We start from the raw sequence: 27279 nt of genomic DNA on the forward strand, positions 1-27279 counted from the left end.
AACTCTCTGTGCCTCATGTTCCTCATCTGTAAAATGGGGGAAGTAATAATTCTAATAGTCAGAGTATTGTAAGGACTGCATGACAGGGTAAGTGTGTGGCACTTTATCAAGCATAGGGTGTGGCATGTAGGTTTAAATCAGTAAATATTAGTGATGAGAATAGTTATTAATTATTAATAACATAACTATAGAAAATACTAATATATAGTAATACATCTTACCTGGAAAATGCATAGTCCAGTTAAAGAGAAAGAGTTTCCATCCCTTAATGTCCTACATCCCAGCTAATTTAAGTGTGAGAGCTGGGGAGAGACAAAGATGCCCAGAGGGGCAATTCTCTGCACATCCCTTGAGGCAATGAACTTGTCTGTCTTATCTTTCATGAAGTAGGTACAACCCAAATATTACAGACTTAACCAATCAAATGACTCAAATATCAATGGATGAAAATGCCAGAGTGAATCTGATCCATGTCTACCAAGCATGGATCCATCATATCCAGGCTGGGGTTCAGAAAAGAGAAAGACTTTAAGGCACCTTGAGGTCCAGATGTTAGGTACTATAAGATGGCATTGAGGGAATTAAGGTGGTGGGCATGTCTGGCACACGTGAATGACAAGACATCTAGAAGTCCAAGATGCATTTGGAGGACAAGGTCAGATCAGTCAGGCTGAGACAGAGCATGTTATCTATATGAAGAGTAGAAATACTACAAAGGAGGCAAGGAGCTCCATTGTGATGGGCTGTTCAAGATTCTAAACTTTCTCCAGTCATCATGAAAACATGTCCCCTGATTGTGACATACCTGAATAAATTTGGGAACTGGCTACCTTGAAAGGAGCATGACTAGAGGCTGGGGTATTCAATAGAGTCACTTGCAATAATCCAGTTGACAGGCTATGAGATCCAAGGAAGGGAAAGTGCAATAGAAAAGAAATTGGCTAGTCCATTGCTAGGATTCTGCTAACAAGAAAGAATGGATAGACCCTAGATAAACAACAAGCAGAGTCTAACCTACTCAGCCACCATCCCCGGGAGCTACACCTTGGAAGGAATCTTGGCATCAGCTGATTCTGGAACTGAACCCAGCTCAATTCCTCACTGGCTGTATGAGCATGGATGGGTTCAGTGTTCTCTGTGAAGCTCTGTGTGTTCATCATTAAGAAATCAATTACAGGGGCACCTGGGTGGCTCAGTGGGTTAAAGACTCTGCCTTCGGCTCGGGTCATGATTCCAGGGTCCTGGGATCGAGCCCTGCATCGGTCTCTTTGCTCGGCAGGGAGCCTGCTTCCTCCTCTCTCTCTCTGCCTGCCTCTCTGCCTACTTGTGATCTCTGTCAAATAAATAAGTAAAATCTTAAAAAAAAAAAAAAAGAAACCGATTACGATGAGTATATATGCATTATATTTGTAGGTGTGGGTGTGTGTATGTGCATATGTGTGTGCAGGGGTGTCTGTGTGTAAATCACAATGCCTGGCCTGTGTAAAGGATTCTATATATGTAGGGTATCTTTTAATCTTCTTTGTCATTTATTACTATACAGTCAGATTTCAGGTACTGACTCTAAAGACAGAAATGTATTTTGAAGAAGGTAACTTGGAATAAATCTCATTAATGGCTTTAGTTTATTTGTAACATGAGACAATGATATTCACATCATAGTGTGGCTGAAATGTACAAGACGCCGGCACACAAAATACCTAGCATTGTGTCTGGTGCATAGGAGTTACACAAAATAAACGAAAAATCCAGTGCTCTCTGACTTGTTGATTCTTTGCACATGGAAGCATTGGCAAGTGGTTGAGAGAATTTATAATAGCTTTTAACGTGTTCATCAGGTTGGGGTACATATCAATGCCCAACCCAGTGTCCTCTAATATGCCTAGGATTGACAGACATACTAAAGTTATGATTTTTTCAGCAACAAGACCTGGTATATTTGACCAAAAAAAAAAAAATGCTAAGTGAACATCATTCGATTTTCCTTTGGAATTGAGAGTTCTCTGGGTTTTTTTTTTTTCTTTTTTTTCCCCACAAAGCTGCAGAATGACAGGTAGCAGCCTATTTTGGAAAAAAAAAAAAATCCCCAACTCCTTTTTTATTGCAGATGTCTGTTTCAAAGGAGCAGTTTTCCCCCACCTGCTGCCTCTTCTCCCCAGAATCAATCACAGGTTATTTTGGTATCTCCGTGCCTTTATCTTGCTATGACTGCCCAAATATAGATGCAAATATTGTTTTCTCCCTCAGAAGCACCTCCCACGCTCACATGGTGACTTAGCAGCTCCTTGCCTCCCCACCGTTTGTGGCAAGCTCCCCACGCCCTTCTCGGAAAGGGTGGTCCTCTCTTGACCTAGTTCACTGCATAGGCCAGGTGGGCAAGAAGGCTGCTGTCCCTGGTGCTGAAAATAGGTTGGCTCTGCACCTCCCACCCCACTCCTAGGAAGTAACACATGTGCAGGAGGAGAAACCCTAACCCATTTTGATTCTCCAGTATTCCCTGGCAGATCCTGTCTTCTCCAGAACATTCAGTGTGATCTACTGAGGGCCATTCACCTGCCCAACAGACAAGCCTGAGTCAGACTGGAGCTGAGAATTAGCTAAAAAGTGGAAGTACAGTGGTGCCCCCAGTCAGAACCAGGATGCCAGAGGTTACCACAGACTTTGACACAAGGCTCTCCTTAACCTTCATGAAGGCACCAGCTGATGAACTGGAACTCTCATTCCATGTTTTTCTATGTTTCTCTTCCTTGAATATTGCCTCCCTTCCTCTCTTCACTTTTATTCAACACTTTTCTTCTTTGCCAGGTCATTGTTAGTGTGTGGAGGACAAGTATATCATGCATGATTCCCTCATTTAGAGGATCACATTGTATCACTATAGTAAGGGAGACTGAGACATACACTGATAACTTTCATAACCACATAACTGAGTGTGTATGTGTGTGCTTGTGTGTGTGTGTAATTTGACTATGTTACGCTCAAGAAAAAGTTAAATATAAGCTGAGGCAGCTAGTAACTTTGCCAGAGGTGGTGATCAGGAAGGTCTTCCCAGAGTCTTAATATTGGTGTTGGGTTTTGAAGGATGAATAGGAGTTCCACAGGTAGGTCAAGTTGGCAAAAACCTTCCTGGGAGAAGCAACAAGATAGGAAAAAACTGACGTCAAGACATAAAGGTGAATAGACTGTCCAGGCAGCAGTGAGTACTCTTAGATGGCTAGACTGAGCAGAAGAGTCCATCAGGTTGATGATGATGGCAAAGAGGTTCTGGTGTGGGAATCAACATTGTAAGAATAGACACCTGAGAAGGGATTTGGGATCAGAAGATGGAGGACTATGTCCACCAAACTAAGGTACTGGGAACCCACAGACAGTCTTCATTCAATGAACATGTATACTGATCATTTTAGTACAATGTACTCCCAGATATGAGAGTATGTTCCAATACCTATGGAGAACCTGAAGGTCAAAGAAAAGTATATTGAGGAGAGGTTTCAACAAGTTTTGTAGAATGAGCAGCAATTTCCTATGCATTTTATTGCCTATAAATTATTCTTTGGTCAATAAAGCGGATTTAAAAAAATAAGTAACATTTCCCTTATAAATAAGATCTTACATCCTTTCCAATTTTTTAGAATCATTTGAATTTTCTCTACTGTGAACTCTCCATTCATATGCTTTGCCCATTTTTTTTCCTATGGAAATGTAGGTTCTTTTTCTAGTATTGATATAGAGGCTTTAATATATTTAAAAACTTTTTTGTATTGTGGGTTGTATTTTGGTGGTTATTGTTTCTTAGATTTGTCACTAATCTTTTCACTTGGTTATTTTTAAAACACATTTTGTATCAGATCATGCTTCTGATTCAAAATAGTCAAATGAGTCTCCTTAACCCATAGGGTAAATATAGAATACTATATATCATAACAGTTATGAGCTTAAGTTTGGTAAAAATCTGAGTTTGAATCTCCATCCTACCACTTTCTAGTACCTTCTCCTTCTCCTTATGGAGAGTCCAGATCTCCATATATATGACTATATAGTTATGACACACAATACTTTCTCTCCTTCTTTTCTGAAAGACAGCTTTGCATTTATTATGCCTTCTTTAATTTCTTTCAGCAATGTTTTAGAATGTTCAGTAAGTCTTTCACTTCCTTGATTAAATATACTCCTACGTATTTTATTCTTCTTGATGCTATTGTAACTGGAATCGTTTCCTCAATTTCCTTCTTGGGTTGTTTTGTGGATGATGCACAGAAACACCACTGATGTTTTTTGGTGTTGATATTGTACCCTGCAACTTTGGTGAATTCATGTAGTAACTCTAGTAGTTTTGTGTTTATGTACTTGGATTTTTCTACATAGAGGATCATGTCATCTGTGAATAGAGATAGTTTATTCTACGACCCAGCAATTGCACTACTAGGTATTTGGTCAAAGAATACAAAAATAGTGACTCATGCACCCCAATATTTATAGCAGCAATGTCCACAACAACCAAAATATGGAATGAGCTGAGATGCCCATCAACAAAGGAATGGATAAAGATGTGGTATGTGTATCTATATGTATACAGATACACACACACACACACACACACACACACACACATACACACGGATATTACTCAGCCATCAAGAAGAATGAAATCTTACCATTTGCAACTATGTGGTTAGAACTAGAGGGCACTATGCTAAGTGAATTAAGTCAGTCAGAGAAAGACAATTACCATATGGTTTCACTCATATGTGGAATTTAAGAAACAAAACAGATGATCATAAGGGAAGGAAAGGAGAAGTAAAATGAGATAAAAACAGAGAGGAAAACCATAAGGACTCTTAACTCTAGGAAACTAAGTAAGCGCAGCTAGAGTGGAGGTAGGGGGCTTTGTAACTGGGTGATGGGATTAAGGAGGGCACATGATATAATGATCAGTGGGTGTTATATACAACTGATGAATCACTGAATTATATCCCTGAAACTAACAATACACTATATGTTAACTAAATTGAATTTAAATAAAAAAATCTTTTAAAATAGAGATAGTTTTACTTCTTTTTTAATTTAGATGCTTTTTTAAAATTTCTTTTCAGCATAACAGAATTCATTGTTTATGCACCACACCCAGTGCTCCATGTAATATGTGCCCTCCATAATACCGACCACTTGGCTCCCCCAACATCCCACCCCCCGTGCCTTCAAAACCATCAGATTGTTTTTCAGAGTCCATAGTCTGTCATGGTTCATCTCCCCTTCCAATTTCCCTCAACTCCCTTCTCCTCTCCATCTCCCCATGTCCTCCATGTTATTTGTTATGCTCCACAAATAAGTGAAACCATATGATACTTGACTCTCTCTGCTTGACTTATTTCACTCAGCATAATCTCTTCCAGTCCCGTCCATGTTGCTACAAAAGTTGGGTATTCATCCTTTCTGATAGAGGCATAATACTCCATAATGTATATGGACCACATCTTCCTTATCCATTCGTCCGTTGAAGGGCATCTTGGTTCTTTCCACAGTTTGGCGACCGTGGCCATTGCTGCTATAAACATTGGGGTACAGATGGCCTTTCTTTTCACTACATCTGTATCTTTGGGATAAATACCCAGTAGTGCAATTGCAGGGTCATAGGGAAGATCTATTTTTAATTTCCTGAGGAATCTCCACACTGTTCTCCAAAGTGGCTGCACCAGTTTGCATTCCCCCCAACAGTGTAAGAGGGTTCCCCTTTCTCCACATCCTCTCCAACACACGTTGTTTCCTGTCTTGCTAATTTTGGCCATTCTAACTGGTGTCAGGTGGCATCTCAAAGTGGTTTTAATTTGAATCTCCCTGATGGCTAGTGATGATGAACATTTTTTCATGTGTCTGTTAGCCATTTGTATGTCTTCATTGGAGAAGTGTCTGTTCATGTCTTCTGCCCATTTTTTTGACATGATTATCTGTTTTGTGTGTGTTGAGTTTAAGGAGTTCTTTATAGATCCTGGATATCAACCTTTTGTCTGTAGTGTCATTTGCAAATATCTTCTCCCATTCCGTGGGTTGCCTCTTTGTTTTGTTGACTGTTTCCTTTGCTGTGCAGAAGCTTTTGATCTTGATGAAGTCCCAAAAGTTCATTTTTGCTTTTGTTTCCTTTGCCTTTGCAGACATATCTTGAAAGAAGTTGCTGTGGCTGATATCGAAGAGGTTACTGCCTATGTTCTCCTCTAGGATTCTGATGGATTCCTGTCTCACGTTGAGGTCTTTTATCCATTTCGAGTTTATCTTTGTGTACGGTGTAAGAGAATGGTTGAGTTTCATTCTTCTACATATAGCTGTCCAGTTTTCCCAGCACCGTTTATTAAAGAGACTGGCTTTTTTCCACGGTATATTTTTTCCTGCTTTGTCGAAGATTATTTGACCATAGAGTTGAGGGTCCATATCTGGGCTCTCTACTCTGTTCCACTGGTCCATGTGTCTGTTTTTATGCCAGTACCATGCTGTCTTGGTGATCACAGCTTTGTAGTAAAGCTTAAAATCATATTCTCAGATCACAAAGCTTTGAAACTGGAGCTCAATCACAAGGAAAAGTTTGGAAGGAACTCAAACACCTGGAAGCTAAAGACCACCTTGCTTAAGAATGCTTGGATCAACCAGGTGATCAAAGAAGACCTTAAACAATTCATGGAAACCAATGAGAATGAAGACACTTCGGTCCAAAACCTATGGGATACAGCAAAGGCGGTCCTAAGGGGGAAATACATAGCCATCCAAGCCTCCCTCAAAAAAATTGAAAAATCAAGAATACACCAGCTGTCTCTACACCTTAAAGAACTGGAGAATCAACAACAAGTTAAACCAACTCCACACACAAGAAGGGAAATAATCAAGATTAGAGCAGAGATCAATCAGATAGAAACTAGAGATACAGTAGAACGTATCAATGAAACTAGAAGCTGGTTTTTTGAAAGAATCAATAAGATCGATAAACAATTGGCCACACTAATCCAAAAGAAAAGAGAGAAAGCTCAAATTAATAAAATTATGAATGAAAAGGGAGAGATCACAACTAACACCAAGGAAATAGAAACAATCATCGGAAGTTATTATCAACAGTTATATGCCATTAAGTTAAGCAACCTAGATGAAATGGATGTATTCCTGGAACACTATAAACTCCCAAAATTGAACCAGGAAGAAATTGACAACCTGAATAGACCAATATCTAGTAACGAGATTGAAGCAGTGGTCAAAAACCTCCCAAAAAACAAGAGCCCAGGACCTGACGGATTCCCTGGGGAATTCTACCAAGGTTTCAAAGAAGAAATAACACCTATTCTCCTGAAGCTGTTTCAAAAAATTGAAGCAGAAGGAAAACTTCCAGACTCTTTTTATGAAGCCAGCATTACCCTGATCCCCAAACCAGGCAAAGACTACACCAAAAAGGAGAATTTCAGACCAATATCACTGATAAATATGGATGCTAAGATTCTCAACAAGATCCTAGCAAATAGGATCCAACAGCATATTAAAAAGATTATCCACCATGACCAGGTGGAATTCATCCCTGTGTTACAAGGATGGTTCAACATTCGCAAATCAATCAATGTGATAGAACAAATCAATAAGAGAAGAGAGAAGAACCACATGGTCCTCTCAATTGATGCAGAAAAAGCATTTGACAAAATCCAGCATCCCAGTTCCTGATTAAAATGCTTCAAAGTATAGGGATAGAGGGAACATTCCTGAACTTCATCAAATCTATCTATGAAAAACCCACAGCAAATATCATCCTCAATGGGAAAAAGCTCACAGCCTTCCCGTTGAGATCAGGAAAACAACAAGGATGCCCACTCTCACCACTCTTGTTCAACACAGTATTAGAAGTCCTAGCAACAGCAATCAGACAACAAAGAGAAATAAAAGGTATCCAAATTGACAATGAAGAATTTAGATGCTTTTTAATTCTTCTTACCCAATTTCTCTGATTGGAGCTTCTAGTACAATTTGGAATAACAAGTGGTGAGAACAGGCAACCTTATCTTTTTCCTGATCTTGAATAGTAAGCTTATAGTCTTGCACCATTGAGTAAGATGTAGTTCATTTCCTTTTATCACAGAATAATATTTCATTATCTGATTTATTCTTAAGTTAAAATATTTGCTTTGTCTAGAATGTATTTATTATAAGGAGTGAAGTAGGGATCTAAGTTATTTCCGTATGTCTTGTAATTTTCCCAATAAGATTTATTGAGTAATTCACCTTCTTCTCACTTCTATGCATTTCCTTTATTATTTGTTAACTTCATCTCTGTATTTGCTTCAGTTTTCATATTCTCTATTTTCCTCTATTAATCTGTCTTTACTCATGTGCTGGAATCACAATACCCTAATTACTCTTGTTTTATTATATTTCTTTATATCTGATATTAATTGTCATCAAAAACCTTCTTTTAGAAAATCTTCTTGAGTATTTTTGTTTTCTTCTATATACTTTAATATCAATTTCTTTGGGTCAAAAAGAAATCTGTTGGTACATTTTAACAAAATCATACTGGATGTACAGGTTAGTTTAGAGAGAATTAAAAATTTGTGAATAGGAAAGAATATGACTTTCCATTTGTTTATGTAATATTTTGTGTCCTCTACGATCTTTTAAAGATTCCCTTCATGTATATCGCCTGCGTGATTTTTTAAAAATGTATTTCTGGGCAAATTGAATCATTTCTCGTAGAAAAGCTTTCATCTTTATTTGATTTTGAGGTTTGGAATATCCCCACAAGCACCCAGTAAATCCGGTGTTATTATCCTTGTATTATGCAGAGAGTATCAGAGCTCGTATTCAGACAGAAGTCTGTCTGACAAGCGGCAGCTGTGTTCTTAATCACAGTATTATATCACCTGGTTGAGAGAGTTGGCTTGGGTTGCACTTAATACTTAATAAGTCGGTCTCTCCCAAAGAAGGTTAGAACATAACACCCATCGTGCACAGAATTGGGCTCTGAAACTTAACCAATAAAAATAAAAGTACAGGGAACCACTCCTAATCCATTTGTTCAGGAACTGTCTTAAAAATCATCCAGCCGGGGCGCCTGGGTGGCTCAGTGGGTTAAGCCTCTGCCTCCGGCTCAGGTCATGATCTCAGGGTCCTGGGATCGAGCCCCGCATCGGGCTCTCTGCTCAGCGGGGAGCCTGCTTCCTCCTCTCTCTCTGCCTGCCTCTCTGCCTATTTGTGATCTCTCTCTGTGTGTCAAATAAATAAATAAAATCTTAAAAAAAAAAATCATCCAGCCAAGGCCCTCCTCTTTCCTAGCCCCAAGCCCCACCATGATTCATATGTCTATTTCAGTACTGAAGCCCTAGGAGTAGAAACACATCCTACTTGCCCTGGTGAAGGAAGTGTTCATGGAGGAAACGATCTTAGAATCATGTTTCCAGGATTCCAGAAGGTAAAGACTTACAACCTGGGACTTACTTCATTCTACGATTTTTAGTAAAGTTAGGTTTTGTTCCTCAAATGACACTATTTGTACTATTAGGAGCATGAGTCAGAATGAAGGAGGCTGAACACCATAAAGTAAAAACAGTAAAATTTCTTGAATAGTCAATTTTACTGGAAATATGTGGAAAAAAAAACATTTTTTCAAATATGTATCCACATATTTATGGGGCCTCGGTTCTGAAATTTTTGCAACAGCACTGCAAAGATACTTTGCCTGCATAATGAATCTGATATGTAGAGTTACTGCTCTTTAATGCAGCAGCACTTTAAAGAAAATGTGATAAAAAAATAAAGAAATTTCTCTGTGACCCAGGACACTTGGAGGCTTTGCTTTTTTACTGCTTGAGGACCTAGATTCACTCTCTAAGCATTTAAGCAACCTTTAGTGTATGAAGCTCCTATTAAGAAATAATTAATACTGGCATTTTTAAAAAAGATTTTATTCATTTATTTGACAGAGAGAGATCACAAGCAGGCAGAGAGGCAGGCGGGGGGGTGGGGGCAGGAAGTAGTCTCCCTGCTGAGCAGAGAGCCCAATGCAGGGCTTGATCCCAGGACCCCAGGATCATGACCTGAGCTGAAGGCAGAGGCCTTAACCCACTGAGCCACCCAGGCGTCCAATATTGGTATTTTGATACATGTCCTCTTCCATCTGTTATCAATGTGTTTGTATGTTTCTGTATTGGGACCATTCTGCGGGCCACTTGAACTTTTCATGTGAGAGTATACTCATATTAGCAAACGCTTTTTTTCAAAACACTATTTTTATAAATATGTAGCATCTATATTATTAATAGACCATGGTTTCTGACTCTAAGTCTTGTTATGTGAAGCAGTGCTTTATTGTGAAGAATGAGGTTGTGAAAACGTATTTATGTTGTGTACAACTCTGCAGACAAAATCTACAAAATCTAACCAACATTAATTTATTGTCCCTACCTCAAAATACAGGCTGTGGACAAATGCATGAATCAAAGGTCCATATGAGCTCACTTTTGCCAGCAGCTTTGCTCTGCACCCCGAGATGAGCAAATTGACAAATGCCTCTGGCACTAGCTTTGACTTCCAAGAAGATAAACTAGAGAGAAACTAAGGTAAGAATAACATAATAACAATAATAATACTAATAACACTTGTAAGGCACAAACCCCATGCCAAGCATTATCCTCAGCACTGTGTGGACTGACTGATTTAATTGTCACAACAACCCTGTTCCTGTTACCTAAGAGGCAGAGGAATAGACACTCGAAGACCATAAGCGATCTGCCTAAGGATGCATAGAAGACGAAATGGCAGAACCAAGACCCCAAACCCAAGTGGTCTGGTCCCAGCACTTGTGATCTAACATCTGCACCAAACTGTCTGCTAGGTTCATAAAATCATAGAACAATGGGTGGTAAAGAAGACAGAAAGGCCGGGAGAAGGGAGGGGAATGGCAGGAAGGAGGCTGCCGAGACATAATGATACTGTTCTGGTCACTTTCCCTTCTCTTCCTTGAGCCTCCAAGTAACACTGAGTGGTAGAAACATTTGTACCACTTGATAGATGGGAAATTAAGGCTCAAAATATTGATTTTACTTCCCAGAAAGACAGAACTCCCGTTGGACCCAGCCTGCACTGTCTCCGGGAGCGCCTCATTGGAGAGTCCCCACGGGAGCTATAAAAGAAGCCTTTAGGGTCCAGGTTTGGTTTTCATTTGGATGCATCTTTAAGATACCTGAAGACTTTTGCATGCATATCCACGGAGCATCTCCCAGGCTTGCACTGCAAGGAGATACCTGTCATCAAAAATGGCTCTCCAGACACTCAGCCTATCTGTTGAGGACCAAACATACTGAAAAATTGCTTACCCTTGGATTTTATTGACTCTAACCCCAAATCACCCTTCTTTAAATAGGTTGTTTTCAAAGGGTGAGTGGAGTGAAGTGACATTCTATCGCACAACAGCCAAGACAAATCATCAAAGGTGTTGACGGCCTGGAAGAAAACACTTCCTGAAGTTACAGATGTGGAATTAACCTTTACATCCATCCTACAAAGTGGGAAGACACAGGCAAGCGAGATGTAACTGGGGAAATGAAAAGAAGATTCTTAGCCAATGTTCAGACATAAAGTGGAAAATGTCTGAGGAATCTATTACAATCTTGAGTGGGCATCTTGAGTCATTAGAAAAGCCAGAGGCTTGGCTTCTCCTAGTGCCTTGCAGCTGTGAGCTCTTTGCAGCATACAAATCCGAGGAGCTCTCCTCACCCTGTGACTGTGAAGTCACCATCTCTGAGAGAGACTGTCCTGGTCATTTAGTGCTGTGCCACTAACTCTAGCATCTGTAACCCCCTCCTTTAAAGCTCTCTCACACAAGAGGTCTTTTTCAGGAAGCCACTGGACTACTTGACAATTGATCAAACCCGCACGATCATCTCGCACGATCAGACGTCTGCCCTCCGTGTCATCTCTTCCCAACAGCCCCTTTCATCCCTTAACTTTGGCCATGCTGGTCTCCACACCAGTCCTCTCTGTCTCCAAACCCTTGTCCTTCCTCAGGGCTTTGGAATATTTCTGTCTTCTTTTCACATGAATGTCCCTCTCCCATCCCTCAGATGTCCCAATATCACCAATCCCCCTGAAGACCTTCTCAGTCTACATCATGTAAGATGTAAGAGGCACGGGAGAAGAATGTGTAAGGTGTGAGGTGGGGCAGAGACAAAGCTTAGGTGTAGAAATAATGAGATCACTAAGGCTTGCTTGCCCCTTTTGACCTTTGTTACTCTCTGTCACATCTCCTGTGTGTCCTTGTAGAACTTACTAAAATGTACCCTCTTTACATGTGTTCATGTTTTATTGTCTGTCTCCCACATTAAACTAGAAGCTCCACAGAAGCAAGTCTTGTGTCTCTTGGGCACCAGGGGTGGCTCAGTTGGTTAAAGGTTTGACTCTTGATTTCAGCTCAGGTCATGATCTCAGGGTTGTGAGCTCAAGCCCCACATGGGGCCTCTGTGCTCTGCACAGACTCTGCTTGAGTTTCTCTTCCCTTGCCCCTCTCCCCTGACTTACACTCTTTCTGCCTCTCTCTCAATAAATAAATAAATCACTCAAAAAATATCAAGGAATTCAGTGAGTTAAGTAAACTTCCTTTCCTCGCACAGTGGCTTAAGCCCATTTTCTGTGTTTCTGTTCCCAATGGAAGTGGAAAATGTCCATTGAAAAAGTGTAAGCAAAAGGAAAACCTCACTAGGACTGGAATTAAAAGAACAGATTCTAAGTCTTATCTCTGTTACTTAATTACTGAGTATTTTAGAACAACCCAAAGTCTTAGAACATCAATTTCCTAAACTTCTTCTTTTTATGAGGGAGTTAATGGGGCTTCTGGACAAAGGTAATACACTCAAGTTGTACATACATCTACATTCCCCTAGTACTCATGAAATTAATAAAATAGTAAAAGCCACAAAAAAATTTGCTAGCAGCAACTATATAATGAAGGGATCCAGCTTAATGTTAAAATCCTTAAAACATGAAAATGAAGAAAAGAAACAGAATATTCTGTCAAAGCGTCATGGAGCTTCCGACCCAGCCTGCATTTGCCAACCTTGTAGTGGGCATGGGGCCAGAGGGAGTCAAGAAAATGCTTATCAGTACTTCCTGGCCTAAGGAGATATGGCCTGAGGAGCTGCCCATTAGAAGGTACAGAACAGCTTTCAATCTTAGCTACTTACCAGAAAATTCTTTTTGCTGAGACAGGTGAAACCATTAACTTCTGCCCTTTTTTTCAGCCCCCTAGACCTAATTAGGTATAATATTCAAAGTGTGAATTAATTTTCCTGAGCCATTGAAATACAGTTTCAAGTAAGGGGAAAAGACCTAGATCCCTGGCACTTAATGAGAGAGAAAGAGACAGAGATGGGGGATGAGAGAGAATGGGTGGGGGAGAGCCTTGGTGACCTAGTGATTTCTATAGCTAAGCCTTCTCCCTGCCCCATCTCACACCTCACCTTCTTCTTATGTATACGTATGAGTATAAGGACATGTGTGTGCCTGTATATATACATATATATGTGTGAGTATGTGTATATGAGTATATGTATGTATATATGCACAAATAAGTACATGTATATGAGAATGTATATATTCCCATGTGTGAATCATATATGTATACATATGTGTGTGAGCATGACTCTGTGTGTATGTGTGTGTGTGTGTGTGTAAAAGGACAAGTTGACAATGCCCAGACTCAAGTTCTTGCTCATCAGAAAGATAAGCAGTTTTCAGGGAAGAACCAAAGAGGGCAGAGAAAATTCACTACTTTTTTTTTTTTTACTTCAAATAGAAGAGCACCCATGGTTAGTATGAACAAGAGGCTGATAAATTTATACTGCAACACTGAACATCTACTAATGCAATTATAAGACAAGTAATAGGGAAACATGCAATATAGAAAAGACTGGTAAGGAATCCTATTGGAAAGAAAACATAACTCAGGGAATTGCATGAGGAGTACTTGAAGCTACAGACAAAGATGCTGATTCGAATAAGATTTCAGGAATATGAAAGCTCTGAGTTGAGGTAATAAAACAATAGAATGGAATGAAAGAGGTATTGCAGATTTCAGGAGAAAAACTGAGACCAAAATACTATTTTTTAAAGAAGCTTTTATGTATTTACTTGAGAGAGAGAGAGCATGAGAGAGAGAGAGAGAGAGAGAGAGAAGGAGAGAGGGAGAGAGGGACTGCACGAGCAGGGGGGGAGGGGTAGAGGGAGAAGCAGACTCCCCGCTGAGCAGGGAGCCTGATGCAGGCCTTGATCCCAGGATCCTGGGATCATGACCTGAGCCGAAGGCAGATGCATAAAACTGACTGAGCCTCCTAGAAAGAAGCCCAAGACCCAAGACATTATTATAAAATTAATGAATTAAATGGAAATCACAAGAGTAAAATAGGCCCAACCCCAAGGTAAAGAACTGCACAGAAAATTAGCTTTGGATAACCACACGAATAGAGAGGGAAAATACACAAGGGCTTCAAAAGTTGAAAAGATCATAAGTACATTTTTTCTTGTTTTGCCACCATGTAGGGAGAGCCTATTTCAGTGTAAGACCAACAGAGAATAAACACGGCTGAGAGATAATAAAGACGGATTCCAGACTGTATCACTTAATCACCTGGTTCGCCTAAGCCTAAAGCTAGGAATTCCCCCTTCGGACTTTCTAGTTACCTGAGCAATAAATCCTCCATTTCTTTGCATAAGACAGTTTTGTTATATTTTTCACTTGCTCCTAACAACCACCTTTTTAATAAAATACTAACAGATGAGTGATCCCAAGTAACACTGTCAGCTTTTGGTGTCTTATCCCCTTACCTGCAGCACAGGGATAATAATTACATGGACATGGGGTAGGTACACCTGTCCAGCACCCAGCCCAATGTCTGGCTTCGAGTGCTATTCATAGACGCCATTATTACTTACTGTACAGTGAATTCCACTCTGGTACTCTACATAAAGTGGAGAGACAAACTGTTTCCATAGGATTTGGATTTGACAGATTTTGTTGACTCACTCTTTTATGGCACTTAATATGTGACAGGGATATTGTTAAGCATTGTTACATACATTAATTTTTTTAACCCTTATGAAACCTATCTGGTGGATATTTCACTCATTCTCACTTTACAGAGGGACAAAAGAGATTAAGTAACATTTCCAAGGTCACACAGCTAGTTAGCGATGGGTTGGGGGGAATGGCTCCGGAAGCCATGTTCTTTGCCAGAACTTCATGCTGTCCCAAAGCAGAGTTGGAAGAGCTAAAAATTCCTGAGCCAAGAAATGACATTATAGGCATGAGGTATGAATTCCAGGTGACATAATTCAAAAAGTTCAACATGAGACGCTATCGAAGCAGCGTCTGTCAAGCATGTGTGTGAATGAATATCATCCATCCACCCTCTCAAAGGGAATTAAGTGAGGACACTGTGTGGGTTCAAGTTTCAGCACCTTGGAGAGAACTTTGGGTGTAAGCCAAGCTCTACCTGATGATTTCCAAGCAGTTCTTCCCCTAGCATCTAAAATAATCCTTTGACAAAGATAATTAAAATGTACATAGAGCAAATATGCCTTTATTGAGAAAATTTCTGAAGTTCATGAAATGTGACTCTTCTCTTGTGATACAGAGTCAATCATCCTAACAACATAACAAGTTACCATTGTGCATCTCAAATGAAGAAGGAACAATAAAAAGCCAGGAAAGGGCTGTTAATGGTTTGAATGAAGGCAACTGCCTCACTGAGCTGCGGGGGTGAAGAAGGTGCTGATGTGAACCTGACAGCAGAGGTGGGGGTGGAAGGCAGAGGGCGGATGCCAAGAAGCTATCTAAGTAAAGAAACAAGAGAGAAAAGAAGAGGACAGATTTAAAGGAACAAGAAAATGAAGAACATCCCCCCATTTATTAAGCGCCTACTATATCCAGACAATGTTAGGAATTTTAAATGTGTTTTTTTCTAAACCTTAAAGCAGTCACGATGAGACCATTAATTTTCCTTACTTGACAGATGTAGGAAGAGGAAGGAAGAACGAGTTGTGGAGAGAAGGAATGTGTAATGCAAGGTGGTAGGGGAAAGAGAAGTAGGAAAAAGGAAGCAAAGGATCAACATATAGATGTAGAGGCAAAAACAGAAAAGAGAGGAGAGAAAGGCGAAGGTGTTCTTATAGAGGTACAAAGAGAGAGAGACAGAAATAGGAAAACCAACACAAATCTAAACTCCAGTGATTCTGAAGAGAGAACACATTGAGCTCTTCTTCTTCTTCTTTTTTTTTTTCCCCCCAAGCAGATTCCATGGAAGGAGAGAGACTGCTCCAATTCTTGTTTGTGCAGAGGACAGAGAAAGAAGAACAGACCCTGTGCTGGTTGAGAAGGGGGCAGAGATTTGGAAACTACTTCCAGGAAAAGGGTACCAGTGGATCTGCAACCCTGGCTGGGATGCTGGGTGACTGGGGAACATGTCTTTTTTCTGCGGGGACATTTTCTCTTGAAGGAGATGATCAAGAGGTTCCCAAGAACCAATTACCTCTCCTAATCCTCAGAACACATAGCCTTAAGAGGCAGATACTATTATTAGTGCCATCACAAAGCTGGTAGCAACTGATATGGGATTCAAGTCTTGTGTGTTTAACTAGAAACCCAAAGTTGTAAACACTGCTGTTTTATTGTTGAATGAGTGGAAAGAAAATGATGATTATTTACTCATTCTGTGATGATAGCTGGATGAAAATGCTCCATAGTTCTCTTGATTGGCTCTGTTCAGACCACAATGGGTGAACAGGTCCCAGGGTTGTTCTAGAGGCAGGCCTTGCTGGAAGGTTTAGGCCAGAGTTTACAAAGATACTGTCCATGGGGATGAAACCTATAGATATGTTTTGTTTGGACCACATAGTGCTTCTTTCTAAAAACTGAATTAGTTGTGGGGCAACTGGGTGGCTCAGTTGGTTAGGCATCCAACTTGATTTTGGCTCAGGTCATGATTTCGGGGTTGTGGGATCAGACCCCACATCAGCTCTACACTTAGTGGGGAGTCTGCTGGAGATTTCCTCCTTCCCTCTACCCCTCCCCCCGTGAAATAATAAATAAATAATCGATTTTAAAAATTTAATTAGTTGCAGACACTAAAATACTGGAAGATTACACATACAAAGAGAGAAAACTCCTTCCTCACATGGTAGATCCTGGAAGCTAATGGTACTCTCATAAACAGAATCTTTCTCTTTTATAATAGGATCAGCAAAAATCCAGAAGCAGGTAGCTGTTAGCTCTCAACCAACCACTGCTTTCTTGTGCATTTCATGCCCTGACTCAGCAGGCCTTGGTCACATGTTCACCATCCCTGTAGCTGGAGTTGTGGTCATTCCCACTAAAACCCCAGGCTGGCTGAGTGGCGGAGAAGTAGCCTCTCAAAATAAAACCAGCCTATTGTCGTAAGAAGAGGAGGGAAAAGATGTTGTAGAGAGAGATTTCTGCTACAATTCCAAGAAACAACCTCTGCCATTAAAAATTTTTTGATGAATAGAGGTGCCTGCTTGGGTGGCTCAGTCGTTAAGCATCTGCCTTCAGCTCAGGTCATGATCCCAGCGTCCTGGGATCGAGTCTGGCATCGGGATCCCTGCTCAGCGGGAAGCCTGCTTCTCCCTCTCCTACTCCCCCTGATTGTATTCCTTTTCTAGCTGTCTCTCTCTGTGTCAGATAAATAAATAAAATCTTTAAAAAAAATAAACAAACAAAATAAATACAATAAAAATTTTTTAATGAATAAATAAAAATAGGACACTAAATGAGAGCCATCCCAGATCTGACCTTGAAGATGTTTAGATGTGCCTGCTAATAACTTGCTGGGACCTCATTCATGATAAACACCACCCAGGCTCCCCAGAACCACTCAGCATTTTCAAGGGGCCAAGCATGAAGGTTTTCTGCATCGCTAAGGCACACTGGTCTCTTAGGACACATTTATAGGTTAATAGTGTTCAACAACAGAGGCTGTATCATTTACTCTCAGAAGGCAAAACCATGAGAGATGAAGGAAATGCAGGTTTGGGGAATTACTTCCCCTCCCCTCCTTGCAGCTTGCCTAATACTGGAGAAGGACACAGCATATTGATTCAAGAGAAAGTCAAACATACCCAATTTTGCCAGAATTTTACTATTTTCCAGGTACTTTGATAGACTATTTATAATGACTCTTCCACTCAGTCCTTACAGCCATCTTGTAAGTTGAGGGATTTTTAGCACTGGTTATAGAGGGGAAAACTGAGTCTAGAAATTTCTATGTACATACCCAGATCCTTTGTGTCAGAATATGAACATAGGAATTTATCTTCTATGTCCGTTGAGGTGACGTTAACTGCCCTTCCTCTGAAGTTTTCCCATTAAAACATTTATCACAGTATCGTGTTTGCTCACCTGCTCACGCCCAACATCATACTGGGTTGCACATTGCTTGAAAATGCAAATCACGCTTGTTGTATCTGTTTAGGTCAGCACTGTATCACCCAGCGAGATGTTTGGCTTAACAGATAACTGAATGAATATATGGATGAATGATTTAACCCATGCTTATAAAATTTGTGATATTTATTTTACTCTACAATTGTTTTGTGTGTTTGTGTCAAATGCCTTTTGGCTACCTCAACCACTGGAACGCATTGGTCATACCTCTTACTCTCACAATCGTATGTAAACTTATACACAAAATGTTTTATGAGAACAATTTTACAAAATCAGGCGAGACTCAGATCAGCTCTTGCACCTTGGTTTTTTTGCACTTAACAGTACATCGTAAATACACCTATAGAATCATATGTGTAAATCGAATTCAGTCTCTCTCTCCTTACAACTGCATAATGTCTCACAGAATAAATGTACTGAGATTGGTTCAATGCTTCCTTTACTGGTCACCATCCAGAAAAAGCCTGGCTTTTGTTTTTGTCATTTTAAACATGCTTCAACAACATCTCCATATACACATTTTAAAAAATTTTTATTTATGTTTTTCTTTTCAGTGTTCCAGAATCCATTGTTTATGCACCACACCCAGTGCTCCATGCAATATGTGCCCTCCTTAATACCCACCTCCATATACACATTTTTATTTACTCATATATATATTTTTGTCTGCAATAGATTTTCTGAAGTGGGATTTCTGGGATGGAGGCTATATGCAGTTTTTAAAAAGTATAATAGATATTGCCAGGCAACTTCCTGAATAGACTGTAGCATTTCTTATTATTAACAGAAACACGTGAAAGTATTCTTTCCCCTCAAATCTTTGCCATACCTGTGTGTTAACACTTGTATTTCTTTTCAGTCTATCAGATAAAAAGTGATGTTTTAATTTGGTTTTCTCTAATACTAATAAGTTTGGGGGTCTTATCATATGTTTTTTGGGTTCTAATCTCTGCTCTTGTGAATTGCCAAATTGTGGCAGTCTGATCACCAAGCCCCATTTCCTCCTCTTTCTGAGTACACAACTAGACTAGACTTCCCAGCCTTCTTTGCAGTTTGGTATGGTTATGCAATGGACTTCTGGCTAATGGGATGTGAACAGAAGTAATGGGCTTTCTTCACTCCCACACCTGTTTTCCCCAAGCCTCCCACCTGTGATGTTTCATGCCTTTCCCCCAAATGGGGAAAAGACGTGCAAAGATTCTGAGGCCCTAGAGAAGTGTGGGGTTGTAAGATGGAAGAATCCTGGGTCTTTAACAGCCAGGGGATTGGCGACCTACTGCACTGGTAGTAGAATGGGGAAGACCCATTCTGGTGCGATCCAGAAACCTGTGTTATGTTACACTTATGGAGACTCGTGGGTCAAAAAACACCTGCCATGGTCTTTACTAATACTCTCTTGATATCATTTGTCAGTGACTTTTTTTTTTAGATGCTGGATTTTTCTTAACATTCTGGAAGGACTTCCACAGATGGTGGTATAGGAAGATCCTGAACTCACCTCATCTCATGGACATATCAAATCTACACATACATACAGATTATTTGCCTCTGAAAAAGAACTGAGAACTAGATGAACTGCTTCTCTACACAAGGGATAAAAAGACCACCTAGAGAAGGGTAAAGAGGCAGAGATATGGTCCCTACAACCCCCTACCCTCCAAGGCAGTGAAATACAATAGGGGGAGATCTCACCAGCCCAGCACTTCTCCCAGAAGATTAAAGGAACTGTACCCTTGATCAGACACCCTTACCCCTGGATCTGCACTGGAGAGATGAGATACCAGAACATCTGGCTTAAAAATCAGTAGCACTGATGTCCAAGGGACTGCCAAGTACTATAAGAAACTCAGATTCCCCTTTAAATGGGGTCATGTGTGGTCCCACTCACCGCCATTGAATTCTACCAAACATTCAAATAAAGTTTTAGTAATTATCCTTCTCAAACTCTGCCAAATTTTGAAGAGGAGGAAACATTTCCAAACTCATTCTACAAGGCCAACGTTACGCTGATAACAAAACCAGACAAGAAAACTTCAGGCCAGTATCCCTAATGAAGACATATGTAAAAATCCTCCACAAATTCTAGCACACTTAATGGAGGAATACATGAAAAGGATCATACACCATGATCTAGGGGGATTTATTCCAGGAATGCAAGGATGATTCAACATCCACAAATCAACCAACATGATACACAATACAGCAAATCAATAAAATGAAAGATAAAAATCGTATGATCATCTCAACAGATGCAGAAAAAAGCATTCGACAAACTCAGCATCCAATTTTGGTAAAAACTCTCAACAAAGTGGGCGTGGAAGAAACATATCTCAACATAGTAAAGGATATATGATACATTCATAGCTAATATCACACTCATTGGTGAAAAGCTGAAAGCTTTTTTTTTTTTTAAGATTTTATCCATTTACTTGAGACAGAGAGAGAGAGAGAGAGAGAGAGAGAATGAGCTGGGGGAGGGGCAGAGGGACAAGCAAACTCCCTGCTGAGTGCCAAGCCCAACATGGAGCTTGATCCCAGAACCCTGAGATTAGGGTTCTGAGCCAAAGTCAGATGCTTCACCAACTGAGCTACCCAGGCATCTCAAAAGCTGAAAACTTTTACTCTAAGATCAGGAACAAGACAACAATTCCAACTTGTTTCATTTTTATTCAACATAGTATTGGAATTCCTAGCCACAGTAATCACGCAGGAAAAATAAATTAAGGCATCTATATTGGAAAGGAAGAAGTAAAACTGTCACTATTTACAGTTGAACATGATACTATATATATAAAACTTTAGACTCCACCAAAAAGCTGTTAAAACTAATAGATGAATTCAGTAAAGTTGCAGAATGCAAAATTAGTACACAAAAGTATGCTGCATTTTAATACTCTAATAATAAATTATCATAAATAGAAATCATCAAAACAAGGGCACCTGGTTGGCTCAATCGTTTAAGGGTCTGCCTTCAGCTCAGGTCATGATTTAGGAGTCCCAGGATCAAGCCCCACATCAGACTCCCTACTCAGTGGGAAGTCTGTTTCTCCTTCTGCCCCTCACCCTGCTTGTGTTCTCTCTCTATTTCTCTCTCTCTCAAATTAATAAAATCTTAAAAAAAAAGAAATTCATTAAAAAATTGCATTCACGATTATATCAAAATAAATAAAATACCTAGGAATAAATTTAACCAAGAATTTAAAAGACTTAAACACTGAAAACTATAAGACATTCATGAAGGAAATTGAAGATGACACAAATACATGGAAAAATATTCCATGCTCAGATTGGAAGAATTAATATTGTTAAAATGTTCATATTACTCAGAGCAATATACAGATTCAATGTAATCCTTATCAAAATTCGAGTGGCATTTTTCACAGAATTAGAAAGAATAATTCCAAAATTTATGTGGAACTACAGAGGCCCCCCCAAAAAAACAATTTTGAGAATGAATAAAAATGCCAGAGATATTATACTCCCTAATTTCAAACAATACTACAAAGCTATAATAATTAAAACAGTGCAATAATGGCATAAAAACAGACACAAAAATCAATGGGACAGTCTAGAGAGCCCAGAAATAAAACCATGCATATATAGTCAATTAACTTATGACAAAGGAGGCAAGAATATACAATGGGGAAATGACAGTCTTCTCAATAAATGACGTTGGGAAAACTGGACAGCTACATGCAAAAGAATAAAAGTGGACCACTTATACTATATAAAAAATTAACTCAAAATGGATTATAGAATTGAATGTAAGACCGGAAACCATAAAACCCCTAAGAGGGAGGAAAAAACCCCACGGGAATATTATTCAGCCATAAAAAAGAAATCCTTTTTGAGAACATGGATGAAACTTGGGACTATTATTACGCTAAATGAAATAGGTCAGATGGAGAAAGACAAATACTGCATGATTTCACTTATATGTGAAATTTAGAAAAAAAGCAAACAATCTATAAACTCATAAAATCAGAGAAGAGATTTGTGGTTGCCAGAGGGAATGGGAGTTTGGGGGGGAGCAAAATGGGAAAAGTGGATCAAGAAGTACAAATTTCCAGTTATAAAATAAATATGTCATGGGGATGTAATGCACAGCATGGGGAATATAGACACTAATACTGCCTTTATCTTGTATGGTGAAAGATGGCAACTAGACTCATTATGGTGATCATTTCACAGTGTATACAAATATAAAATCACCTGAAACTAATATAATAATTTATGTTAGGTATACATATATATATATATATATATATAACAAAATAACTAAAAACAAAAAAATCTCTTTAACGACAAAAATGTCTGTTACCTGCATAAAAACATTAACTTTTTATTCCCAATGTCTCAGATTTATATTTTTCTCAATCTATCAGTTGTCTTTTGATTTTATGACAACATATTTTCCCTTCCTTTCCTTTTCAGTAGAGTTTTTTTGAGTGTTTTTTTTTTAAGTGTTCTGTGTTATTTAGGACGTTTTCCTTCAATCTGAGGTCTTACAAATACTTACAAATACTTTTCTTAAGTGTATATTCATATTTTACTGTGAATTATTTTCATTGTTACTTCTTTCATTTGGCTGGAGTTTATTTCTATATGTTGTTTATTATAGGGGTTAAGCTTTATATCGTCCCATAGAGCTGGCCTATTGTGTCAGAACATTTTGTTAAGTGACCTTTCACTTTCTTGAATTAAAATATCTATATCAGATATTACATTTATTTACATACCAGGGTCTGTTCTGTATTCTTTCACTACTACAAAGTCTATTTTATACACACACACACACACACACACACACAATATATATACATATATACAAATATACACATATATTTTATATATATATATATATATATACACACACACACACAAAATCTATACAAGATCTATTACTGTGCCAATACTGTTTTGATTAGAGCATCTTTAGAGTATGTTTTTATATAACTGGTAGGATAATTTCCTCTCCAACATTCCTGATTTTCAAAGTATCCAAATTTTTTCTTTAATCAACTTATTTTGTCCCATCCCCCCCAAAAATAACCAATGCAAAGAAAGAAAAATAATTTTTTAAATGGGGATTCTGCTAGAAATTTTGGTAAATCGTTTTATTAATTTGGAAAGGGTGGATATTTTATGCTACAAAGTCATCCCCCTCAGGAGCAAGCTATGTCTCTCCATTAATTCAGATCAGGTTTTATGTTCCTCAATAAAATTTTATAGTTTTATTCAGATAAGTACTGTGCTTGCTAAATTTATTCATAGATATTTTATAGTTTTTATGACTATTGTGAATGGGCCTCCCCTCCTCCCACTTTCATTTCTAACTGGATATTTTTAGTATTGAATGATCTTTGATTTGTTGCTTCTATAATTCACACTACACTAGGAGCCCCTCCCCATAATGCCTTAGAGAATGGAGGAATGCATACTACAGATGCTTCTTTTACTCTGAAAAAATACAAAACTTCACAGACTATGCATTCTAGCTGAGATATTGTGGAAACTTGATTTAAAAACTAGGGACCTACGTGTGTCTAGAGAATGAGATGAATGATCTGGGTAATGGGCAGAGGTTGAGCTAAACCAGCTTATCTGTAGCAGCTGAATTCGTTCCTCTTGAAAAGGCACGGTAAATGTCTTTGGTACAATGTGTCTTAAGTAGGCATCCACACTTGGGAGTCAACAAGTGAGCTGTCAGAGTAACTTCTAAGTGATGAGCTCAGGAGAAGCTGGCCTTCATGATGAGGGCATGAAAATTGGAATCAAGAATGCCATGCAAGGGGCCAGTAAGTGGGCTGAGACTACGGCAAGTAATAAGAATTACTCAAATACTCAACAGAATAATGAAGCCGTGCAAAATCTGGAGATCAGCAGAGGACCCAGGTAAAAACGAAGCTCAAATTGCTGTTGTAAAAACCCGGGATGGAAAGTCAATAGTATTTCAATATATTAGTAGTAAACAATTAGACATTATTTTTTTAATGAAAGACATATGGATGATTTTGTTAAAAGATGTAGAATGCCTGTACACTAAAAATGATATTTTTAATTGACAAGATAAAGAAGACCTAAAAAATGAAGAGATAGACTGCCTTCGTAGATCAGAAAACTCAATGTTTGTAAGATGCGTATTCTCCTCAAACTCCAATCAAACTCCCAGCAAGCTATTTTCTTATGGTAAATCATAAGCTGATTCTAAAATTTATATGGAAATGCAAAGGATTTAGAATAACCAAATCAATTTTGAAGAACAAGTCAGAGAACTTATATTATCTGATTTCAAGGCTTATTATAAGGCTAGAGGAATCAAGACAGCGGGCATTGGTGAAAAGATCGATCTACATCTCTGTATAAAGGCTTGTATATACAATATATATAATATGTAAAGATATAAAGATTAGATAGATAGATAATTGAGAGTCGCGAAATAGATCCCACACATACATGGTCAACTGATTTTTCACAAAAGTGTGAAGCCATTCATTGGGGGAAAGAATAATCCTTTCATTAGTAATTCAGTAGCTGCAGGCAAAAAAACACCCAAAAAACAAAAACAAAAAAGAACCTCAACACTTGCCTCACATATAAAACTTAACTCAAATGGACTATGGATCTACATGTAAGAGCTAAAATATAAAATTTCTAGAAAGAAAACACGGAGGAAAATGTTAGTGACCTTAAGTTAGGAGATATCTCTTAAACAGAACACACACACACACACACACACACACAACCAGAAATGATAAAAAGAAACAATATAAATATATGAGAACTTATTAAAATTTAACATTTTTGTTCTTCAAAAGATTTACAGAAATTAAAAGGCAAAGCACAAACTGGGAAGGAATATTTTCAAAACATACATTTCACAAAAACTTGCACGTAGAATATATAAAGAACTCTTACATATCTCATTACTAAGAAAACAAACAACCTGGTAAAAGGATGGGCAAGAGATCTGACATCTTCTTCACCAAAGAAGATATATGGATGGCAAATAAACACATGAAAATATACTTACCATTAGGCATTACAGGAAATTAAAATAAAATCTATAATGATCGACAGCCATTGAAGTGACTAAAATTAAGAATGACCCCCATGCCAAGTGCTGGCAAGGAAGTGGACCAAGAAGACCTTCCATCCATTGATGGTGGAATATGAAGTACAACCCCTTTGCAAAACAGTGTTAATTTCCTTAAAAGTTAGACAGGACACGTTACTCCAGCCCTAGTAATTTCCCCAAGTCAAATGGAAGCCATTGCTTCAAAGACTTGAGTGCATGAACATTCATAGCAGCTGTATTCACAAGAGACCGAGATGGGAAACAATCCTGATGCCTACCAAGAGGGAAATGGATCAACCAACTATGATGTGTCCGTGCAATGGAATATAATTCAGCAATGAAAAGGCATGAATGAATAAAACACAAAACAGCAGGGTTGAAAATCAACTATCCTGAGTTAACAAAGCCAGAGCAAAAAAGTAGAGTATGTGCTGTACAATTCTGTTTCCATAAAATGACAGAAAATGCTCACCAGTCTATAGGAACACAGTAGGCAGCTCTGGAATGGGAGGTGAGTAAGGGCAAGGATTATAAAATAACTCAAGGAGACTTGACAGCATGGTGGTTGTGTTTATTAACTTGATTTTGGAGATGGTTTCACTGGTATGTGCATCTCCTAAAAACTCATCAAATTGTACACTTTAAAGAGCATGACTATAATATGCCAGCTATATCTTAATATGGTTTAATAAAGCTTAATAAAAAAAATACCAAGTTTCAAACAATGCCATTCTCTCCATCTCTTGCCCATGCTTTCCTTCAAGTAGGCTCTTCTGTGATCTGGCAGCTTTGACCCAGCAGTTCTGAGTGTCCTTGTCACCTTTTTAGCAACCCCAGTGGAGAATGTCTCTTTCTCAGAAGCTGCAGCAAAACTCCACGTGGCCTCAGGCAGCCCAATCACATGTCTGTCTCTGAAACATGACCTGTGTCTCGGGAGGCCAAAAACTGTGTCATGGGTACCAATCTGGAACCAGAGAGTGGGGTCGACCTGATTCTATCTCTAAGAACCAAAGGTTGGGAGGCTCACAAAGGAAAACTGGGATCTATTAGGAGACATATGGAGGGATGGTTTCAAGGAACACACAGCCAAGAGTTTCCACTCATGCTGCTCATCCCAGGATTCTCAGTGGATCTGGGGACGTAACAGCCCCAAGTCCCACCGTGGAGGAGTTTCTGCTATCCCACCTGCTCAGTAAAGGACTGGCCTAGGAGATAGTGATGCCTTCAGGGTACAGATGTGGCCTTTGAGAGGAACCACTCCCAGAAAAGAGTGAGCCTGAGGCTGGTAATTTATGTTGAAACCACAGACTTCAAAATGACTTTAACTCCTCCAATTCTGAAGATCCTGGGACACCTGGGGCCAAGGAAAGAGGTCGAAGTCCTTGGGCTCCCCAATAAATAGTTGGCAAAAGCAGGGCCATAACAAGCCCCACATGAGCAAAGTAGTGCACCAAATACTGATAAAACCTGGAGCTAAGATCAAAGAGTGAGAACTCCAAATGTTGGCAAGGCATGAGGAACTAACTGTACCACCACACATTGCTAGTGGGGGTAAGACATGGTGCAACCACTTTGGGCAGACCAAATGGATAAGCAGATTGTGGGAAAGTCATTACACTTGACAACTACTCAACACCAAAAGGAAACAAATACAGATACACCCAACCTGGGGATAGCCCAGTACTCATGAATCTGAAAATATACATATATACATACATATACACATATATAC

The sequence above is a fragment of the Martes martes genome (genome assembly GCF_963455335.1).
Source record: "Martes martes genome assembly, chromosome: 18".
Classification (NCBI taxonomy): domain Eukaryota; kingdom Metazoa; phylum Chordata; class Mammalia; order Carnivora; family Mustelidae; genus Martes; species Martes martes.